Source organism: Lucilia sericata, unplaced genomic scaffold (genome assembly GCF_015586225.1).
Source record: "Lucilia sericata isolate MDLA Ls3-8-SP2 unplaced genomic scaffold, ASM1558622v1 Contig002045F_arrow, whole genome shotgun sequence".
In the NCBI taxonomy this organism is placed as follows: Eukaryota; Metazoa; Arthropoda; class Insecta; order Diptera; family Calliphoridae; genus Lucilia; species Lucilia sericata.
The window spans coordinates 1-10,000 of NW_023995906.1; the positions used below are offsets into that span (position 1 = coordinate 1).

Sequence of the window (10,000 nt, forward strand, 5' to 3'; positions counted from 1 at the left end):
TCATATATATTTTCACTTTATGCGCAGATGTTGCATCATCGTTCAAATACCCCAAACATTTTAACAAAATGTTTAAAACAAAGAATGCACTTCAGCGTTATTAACAATTTATTGTTGTTTTTTAATAAATACTTATTTACACATTTGTCGTCAGTTGTCTAGCGAAAAAAATTTTTGAACCTTATACTTTACTGAATCTATATAATGTACAGATAAGGGGTACGAAAATATAAAATTGCACATGATAAGATATACTTATGTACATATGTATATACCTATTATATATACATACATATTTTAAATATTACGTACATTGTACATACATACGTATTCACAATTTAAATTGTATTTTCATTTTCTAAAGAAATATTTGCGTTAAAATTTACACTGCTTCAGAGCAGTGGATTATTTAATTAATGCAAATCATGTGTAGTTACGAATTCAGCAATTTGTCATTAGTTTATTGCTTGGAAACTACCACAAATACCTTCGTATGGACTATCTCCACAATCCTTCATCTTAACCTTTCTTTCTTTTATTACATTTCTTTACAGTCAATACAAAGGGACCCATGTAAAGCGACGCGGGCAGGGAGCAAACGGGGAGGGGGAAGAAAGGAGCGAGCGAGCGAGCGAGCGAGCGAGCGAGCGAGCGAGCGAGCGAGGAGCGAGCGAGCGAGCGAGCGAGCGAGCGAGCGAGCGAGCGAGGAGCGAGCGAGCGAGCGAGCGAGCGAGCGAGCGAGCGAGCGAGCGAGCGAGCGAGCGAGCGAGCGAGCGGCGAGCGAGCGAGCGAGCGAGCGAGCGAGCGAGAGCGAGCGAGCGAGCGAGCGAGCGAGCGAGCGAGCGAGCGAGCGAGCGAGCGAGCGAGCGAGCGAGCGAGCGAGCGAGCGAGCGAGCGAGCGAGCGAGCGAGCGAGCGAGCGAGCGAGCGAGAGAGCAGCGAGCGAGCGAGAGAGCGAGCGAGCGAGCGAGCGAGCGCGCGAGCGAGCGAGCGAGCGAGCGAGCGAGCGAGCGAGCGAGCGAGAGCAGCGAGCGAGCGAGCGAGCGGAGCGAGCGAGCGAGCGAGCGAGCGAGCGAGCGAGCGAGCGAGCTAGAGCGAGCGAGCGAGCTATCTATCTATCTATCTTCTATCTATCTATCTATCTATCTTCCTATCTATCTATCATATCTATCTCTATCTATCAACCTCAAAGGTGATCAACCTAAGTCTATGATAATAATAATATCGAACGATTGTCCCCCTATCTCAGGTTGAGAAGTGTATATCAAAATTCGTAGCCACTATTAGGTATTTCAATCAAAATCACTTGGAGTTTTCATAAGTGGGAAGGCGCTATCATGTGTATGAATACATTTATTCTTGAAATTCTTTCTGCCTAGAAACTAAATCTTTGTATTTTTTCTCATAAAAGGTAAATAGTCGTGTTTGTGAATAATATTTAGAACATGTTGTTGTTTATTCACCTCTTTGTTTACAGTCTATTTGAAACGTCATCAAACTATTTTTTTTTGTTTATTTACACATAGTTTTTGTTGTTTTTTGCATTTCTAATCAACGTGTATGTGTGTTTGTATGTACATATAAATGTGACTCGCTAGTCTTGTCATTATAATGACAATAAATTTTGATCTTGAAAATATGTATGTACATATGTATATGTATGTACATAGATATATATATATATATATATATATATATATATAATATATATATATATATATATATATATATATATGTATAATTATATATCCATACATACATATATGACATCTAAACAAACACATGTATGTTGATATGTACTAATACGATACATAAAATATTGCATGCTACAAGAAAATATTACAATGCAGAGCTGTATATACCTAAAAAATAGAAAATAAGTCTGAAATACATATATAATTAGAAAATAAATAAGAATCCTAAAATGGTGCCTGAGGTTGTGACCTAACAAGAAACTATCTGGTCGGCTTCATTACAACGGGCGTATGTTCATCGTCACCCTGCTCGGTAAATTAGGTTAGAATATAACAAACAACACTAGGGAACTCCTTAACGATTCTAAACGGCCCCAAATATTTTAATTTTTTTCCATCGATAGTACTTTTAATACGGAATCTAACGATACTGTATATATAAAGTTAAATATCTCGGGAATGGCTTGTCCGATTGTAAAAAAAATAACATGATATGAAAGGTCGTGGGAAGGCTTTTCAGATGACGTTATATGAATTATTTACCCATTGATTGCCAAAAGCTAAAAAAACGATTTTGAAACATGGCTTTTTTGTAAAAGTGCCCATAATTCGAAAAGTGGCCGATATAAGCACATATACATTTCCTAAGTATTATATAGAAAACATAATTAGCTTTCATTTGGTGCTTATAACATAGTGTTAACCCTTTAAATGCAGAAAATATATGTATGTAGTTGAATATAATTATATTTAAAAAATCAATTTTTAATGTTAGTATTTATTATAATGATAAATAACTTTTAAGCGATTTTCAACAAAAAAATAGTTTTCTAAATGGATAGATAATGAGAGCAAGAAAAAATGTTTACACCAAAGAAGTTTAAATTAAGTTTGCTACACCTGGTTCAAATATTATGAAAATCGCAGCCGTTTAGAGTCACACTTGTTTACAACGATTTTGCTCATGATATAAAACCTATATGGATTTCTTTATTTAGACTGTCTAAATACAGAAATATATTAAAAAAAATCACAGACGTAAAATTTTTGAATTATTCAAAATGAAAGAAAATGCTAAAAGGGGTTAAATTTATTTATTTATTATAAGTAATATAAAAAGCCTTCCTAGGCCAATAATTATATATTACACGTTATAGAGCGAGTTTTTGAGATGGTAATCAAATGCCAATTAATAATCAGATTAGTTAATCTAAAAATAAATTTAATCTTATGTTAATCCCCTTTGAAGTTTTTGACTACAAGATTAAACTTCGCAGTGTTGCCATACAAAACACAGAAAATGTCACTGTTTGTTATCAAAACAATGCATATTTTATAAAAAAGAAGAAGACAATTGTAAATTTAATATGAAAATTAATGAAAACTTAAATTAAAAACAAAAAAGAAAAAAATGTATTTTGAAGTGTCCATAATTTATACTAATCAATAAATAGAACATTTTAATGTTTATATTCAAAGAATAAACAAGAAGTGAAACGCTGTCATTTTTTTACAACAATAACATTACGCTCTTCTCACAGACGAGTGCTGTGTAAATCCAACACATATGTAAAAATTTTATTCTCTCTCCAAACTTCAAAACTTTTTCGCGAAAATTTGAGGATAATAGCACTTTGAAATATTTTGTATCACTTAACATTATATTTTATAATTTTTTTACACAATTTAAACACATTTAATAGCCCGAAAATAATATATTTTTTACAAACGAAAAAAAATATTTTTTAATTTTTGACATTGAATTTTGTTGGTTGAAATTAAAACTAAAAAAAAACAATGTTGTAAATTTTCGTATGGTAAACGAAAAGATATTTCAAATAAATAATTTATTTTTTCAATATTATAGATTAAAAAACAAATAGACGTGTTTATAAAATGTTTGTAGATAAAATATGTGGAAAATATCTTAAGAAACCTTTCAAAGTATAAATTGAAATGTAATATTTTTTTTTCAATATTTTTCAATACGATTTTTTGCAACTATGTTGACTTGAGAATTCTACTAATACATTCTTAGAGTTAGGTACCGGATGACAGTAGACTTAGGTACTTTTGACAACAGTTTTCATTTCTTATTTATACTTTGTTTATATTTATAAAAAATTTATTAATTTTTTTGCATCAGCTTTTTACACTTTTGCATTTCGTGCTTAAGATTAAACCACCTCCATTGGGCGCTTAAACTTGCAAACAAAATTAACTAATTGAGTACTCAAAAACATCTTTCGAGGATTAATTTTAATTTAATCGCTAATCTTTCACCTAAAGATTGGCCCTAAGGGCCATCTGAATAAAAATTAACAAATTTAGTAAAAAAATAAACTTAATTTAACAATAAAAAAATTATATACTTAAACAAATAGGCTCCTCAGCCAAATGAATCATTACGGATTACTAATAAAAATAATAATAAAATCCCAATTAGGTGGAAAAATTTTAATATTTAGAGTTGTAGTATACATATCTACGATATCTGAATCTTAATTAATTCTATCAGAAGTGCTTTCGAGAAAATCGCTATTTAAATTGAGAAAAATCGGTCCAAAAAAAAACGGTTATACCCATAAGTAAAGTTCCGAAACAACCCATTAAAATATTACTTTTTTTCTTATTCTGGAAAAAACAGAAACAATAGCTGTGTCAGTTTTAAAAGAAATTTTTTACACCGAATTAAATAAACAGATGTTGAAATGACTTCACCTTTTTAGATCTGCCTTGACTAACACTATATCACCGGCATGTTAACATACAATGAGAGCTATTAACAGTGTAAACACAGACTGAACAGTCTGTTATTAACCATTCACTAAATTAACACACTAAGCAAATGTGCGGCTGGAATACTATTCGCAGACACGTGTAGGCAAGTTATCGAGGAACAAGTTCAAATTGTGCGTAGGAATTAATAAAAAAATTAATTAAATAATATAAAATTAAATAATGTATATTACAATATAATAATAAAAAATTGCATCAACTTTAAAGATTTTTTAATAAAAAATACGTACAAATAATGAAAATAATTGTTATTGATTAGAAATTAATGAAATTTAAAAAAATAATGTGCTTTTTTTCTTATCAATTATTTTTTGATACAGTGCTGTTGGTGATTGCTGGTGTATAAACAGAGTATATTTACAGCAAAATCAGTTTGGTTTTAATACCTCGCTTGTCCTTCCTGCCCCTAAAAACATTTTCTATACGTCTGTAATAAGGTTGATTTGCCTTTGTTAAGTGATAACCCCCCAAGCAGAGGAAATTTATAAAAATATCAAAAGAAAACAACAATTATAGAAACCTGTAAGTGTTGTTGTTGTGTGTGAGTGTTGAGACATGTTGTTATTGATCTCATAATTTCAACTGGTGATCGTCTTTCAGTAATTTTAATCATTTGAATTTTCAGTTTTCATTGATTTGGATCGTTAGTGCGTGTAATTTACTCGATTTAAAATCATGGCTATTTTACGTTTTTATTCAAATGAAGCTTGGGAAGAAGCTCATCGTGTAAAGGTGTTGAAACAATTAAAAAATGTGAGTATGGTTGTATTTAAGGATATATAGATAGATAGATAGATAGATAGATAGATAGATAGATAGATAGATAGATAGATAGATAGATAGATAGATAGATTGATAGATAGATAGATAGATAGATAGATAGATAGATAGATAGATAGATAGATAGATAGATAGACAGATAGAAGATAGATAGATAGATAGATAGATAGATAGATAGATAGATAGATAGATAGATAGATAGATAGATAGATAGATAGATAGATAGATAGATAGATAGATAGATAGATAGATAGATAGATAGATAGATAGATAGATAGATAGATAGATAGAGATAGATAGATAGATAGATAGATAGATAGATAGATAGATAGATAGATAGATAGATAGATAGATAGATAGATAGATAGATAGATAGATAGATAGATAGATAGATAGATAGATAGATAGATAGATAGATAGATAGATAGATAGATAGATAGATAGATAGATTAGATAGATAGATAGATAGATAGATAGATAGATAGATAGATAGATAGATAGATAGATAGATAGATAGATAGATAGATAGATAGATAGATAGATAGAGATAGATAGATAGATAGATAGATAGATAGATAGATAGATAGATAGATAGATAGATAGATAGATAGATAGATAGATAGATAGATAGATAGATAGATAGATAGAGTAGATAGATAGATAGATAGATAGATAGATAGATAGATAGATAGATAGATAGATAGATAGATAGATAGATAGATAGATAGATAGATAGATAGATAGATAGATAGATAGATAGCTCGCGTGGCTCGCTGCTCGACTCGCTTCGCTCGCTCGCTAGCTCGCTCGCTCGCTCGCTCGCTCGCTTCCGGTTCCTCAGCCTCGCTCGCCTCGCTCGCTCGCTCGCTCGCATGACTCTTGCTTTTTCTTTGTCCCTGCGCTTCCGTTCTGTTGCGTGGTTCCTCTTTCCCTTCCCTCTTTTAATGTATTTTTTTGAAGTGAAAACCTTTCCAAAGTTTTAATACCTCTTACTTGTATTGAAATTTCTAAATCATATTTTTTAAGGGCAATTCCCAACATTGTCTCGCTGCAGTGGAAAAATGTTATCACGTTGAGACAACTACAGCCATCGAACCTAAAGCTAAGAGTTTATTGAAATGGTTGCTCAAACATCACAAGGCGATGAAAGCAGTTTGTATGAGAAAACTACATTATCCGCTGAAAAGGCAGAACTCTTCTTAGTAGAGATTGGACCACGTTTCAATTTCTCCACCGCCTTTCTACCAACTGTGTTAATATTTGCCAAAATGTGGGTCTCACCCAAGTCACCCGTGTAAGAAGCCTCTGATCGTTATCTCATTGGCTATTCGAACGAGAAACCTAACCTTGAACAACTAGTTGATTTGCTCAGTGATCGTATGACTGAATGTCCTTATACTAAGGAAAATTTACCCGTCAATAGTTTCAACGAACAATTACCACAATCTCAAGAGTCCTGGTATAAAGTGCCAGTTTTGGAAGAAGGTCGCAAGGCCTTAGAAGAAGTTAACACCAAACTTGGTCTAGCTTTTGGTGACTGGGATTTGGATTATTATACAAATCTTTTTAAGAATGTACTCAAACGTAATCCCACCACCGTGGAATTGTTTGATTGTGCTCAGAGTAACAGTGAGCATTCTAGACATTGGTTCTTCCGTGGCAAAATGATTGTGGATGGTGTCGAACAGCCTCAATCTTTGATACGCATGATTATGGATACACAAAAGAATACCAATGACAATAACACTATTAAATTTAGTGATAACAGTAGTGCCATTCGTGGTTTTAAGCATGTCACCATTAGACCTCAGGTATTCGACGGTCCTGGTATGGTTTCATTGCAAACTGTGAATTCAGATTTAATTTATACTGCCGAAACTCATAATATGCCTACAGCTGTGGCTCCTTTCAGTGGTGCTACCACTGGTACAGGTGGACGTTTGAGGTAGGAAACAAGTTTAAACTATGAAATCGAAATTTAATTAATAATTTTGATACAATTTTATAGAGATGTTCAAGGTGTGGGACGTGGTGGTATACCCATTGCCGGTACAGCTGGTTATTGTGTGGGTTCTTTGAATATACCTGGTAAGTGCTTAATATTTTAACTTTAGACAAATTTTAATATCTTCTTATTTTATTCAGGTTTTCCTAGAACCTATGAAAATGCCAACTATGAATATCCCTCATCCTTCGCTAAGCCTTTGAAGGTTCTTATTGAAGCTAGTAATGGTGCTTCGGATTATGGCAACAAATTTGGTGAACCCGTTATTACCGGTTTCGTTAATTCATATGGTTTGACTAATGCTCAGGGCGAACGTGATGAATATGTTAAACCTATTATGTTCAGTGGTGGTATGGGTACTATGGAATCTAGTATGCGTCAGAAAATTGATCCTAAAAGAGGTAAGTTTTGAAATTGGGGCAAAGAAAAGGAGAACTCTGTGATATATTTTTGATGAAATTTTCAAATTTAATTTAATTCTAGGCAATTTACTGGCTAAAATCGGTGGTCCAGTTTATCGTATCGGTGTGGGCGGTGGTGCTGCCAGTTCTGTGGAGGTACAAGGCTCCAATGATTCTTCTTTAGATTTCAATGCTGTGCAACGTGGCGACGCTGAAATGGAAAATAAATTGAATCGTGTGGTCAGAGCTTGCATAGAAATGGGAGATAAAAATCCCATACTGGCCATACATGATCAAGTAAGTTTAGATGCATATAATTTGTTATTAATTTGAAAATAACCTTTTTTTTAATTTTTACAGGGTGCTGGTGGTAATGGTAATGTTTTAAAAGAATTGGTTGAGCCTGGCTTTGCTGGTGCTATTATTTTCTCCAAGGAATTCCAATTGGGTGATCCCACTATTAATGCTTTGGAATTATGGGGAGCTGAGTATCAAGAAAACGATGCTATACTCTGCAAACCTGAAGATCGTGCCTTATTGGAGAGAATTTGTGAAAGAGAACGTTGTCCCATTAGTTTTGTGGGTGTGGTAACGGGAGATGGTCGTGTTACTTTAGTTGAAAGTGAGGCCGATTTTGAAAAGGCTTTAAGTGCTAACAATGAGGCCACCGCTATGGGGCCAGTACCTTTTGATTTGGAATTGAAACATGTTTTAGGTGAAATGCCCAAGCGTGAATATCAGTTGCAACGTTTGAACAATAATCTATTGCCTTTGCAATTCGAAAGTAATTTCGATTATAGCAAGAGCTTGGAACAGGTACTAAGCTTGGTTTCAGTGGGCAGCAAACGTTATTTAACCAACAAGGTCGATCGTTGTGTTACCGGTTTAATAGCTCAACAACAATGTGTGGGTCCCTTGCATACACCATTGGCTGATTTTGGTTTGGTTACGGTGTCTCATTTTAGCACTGAAGGTATTGCCACTTCTATAGGCACACAACCTATTAAGGGTCTTTTGGATGCGGGTGCCATGGCTCGCATGAGTGTGGCTGAGGCTTTATCCAATTTGGTGTTTGTTAAGATCAGCGAATTGGCTGATGTTAAGTGTTCCGGCAATTGGATGTGGGCTGCTAAGTTGCCAGGCGAGGGCGCTCGTATGTATGATGCCTGTGTGGAAATGTGTCAAATCATGAAGGAGCTTAGAATTGCTGTAGATGGTGGCAAAGATTCTTTGTCCATGGCAGCTAAAGTTGGTGGCAAGACTATTAAATCTCCCGGCACTTTGGTTATATCTACTTATGCCCCTTGTCCAGATGTAAATGTTAAAATCACCCCTGATCTTAAGGGTCCTTTGAATGGCTTGGAAACCTCTTTGATTTGGGTGAATATTGAAAATAAATTCCGTTTGGGTGGCAGTGCATTGGCTCAAGTCTTTAGCCAACAAGGCAGTGAATGTCCCAATCTCAAAGAAAGTGAGGTTTTGGTACAAGCTTTCAATGTTACCCAAAAACTTTTGTCCGAAGGCAAACTTTGGGCTGGTCATGACATTAGTGAGGGTGGTTTAGTGGTGTGTGTTTGGAAATGGCGTTAGCTGGTCTTAGCGGCCTTGAAGTAGACTTGACCAGTGCCTTGGCTAAGATATCTGCACAAAATGTGGACAACTCCTGTAAAAATATGCCTGAATTAGCTGTTCTTTATGCTGAGGAATGTGGTTGGGTTTTGGAAGTTGCTACTGCTGATGTTAAAGGAGTACAAAATGCCTTTACCCAGGCTGGTGTTCCCAACCATTTGATTGGCTCTACCAAGTCTTATGGTCTGGAATCTAACATAAAAATTGCCTGTAATGGTAAAACTTTAGTACAAAATTCCGTTAAAGTCGCTGTACAAACAATGGGAACGTATTAGTTTTGAATTGGAGAAATTGCAAGCTAATGTCGACTGTGCCATTGAAGAGTTTAATACCTTGGAGTACCGTACTGGTCCCAAATACAACTGTACTGTAGACTTAAGTTCAGAATTGGTGGTGAAACGTGCTGCTTGCTCTGTGCCCGTGGCTGTTTTAAGAGAAGAAGGTGTTAACAGTGATCGTGAAATGATGGCTTGTTTGCTAAAGGCCAATTTCGAGGTTCATGATGTTACCATGTCGGATTTGTTAAGTGGTACGTAAATTTTGCGTTAGTTTTAAACAGTTTAGAAAATTAAATTGCTTGTTTTTCTTTTGTTTACAGGTAAAACCACTTTGGATCGTTATCGTGGTCTTATTTTCCCCGGTGGTTTCAGTTATGCTGATACCTTGGGCTCTGCCAAGGGTTGGGCTGCCAAT

The 10,000-nt window shown here is 34.6% G+C and overlaps 1 pseudogene; it reads left to right on the forward strand.

Annotated features, from left to right (window-relative positions):
• Nucleotides 1-4,513: 4,513 nt before the first annotated feature.
• Nucleotides 4,514-10,000, forward strand: part of LOC119613279 — a 6,280-nt pseudogene continuing 793 nt past the window's right edge.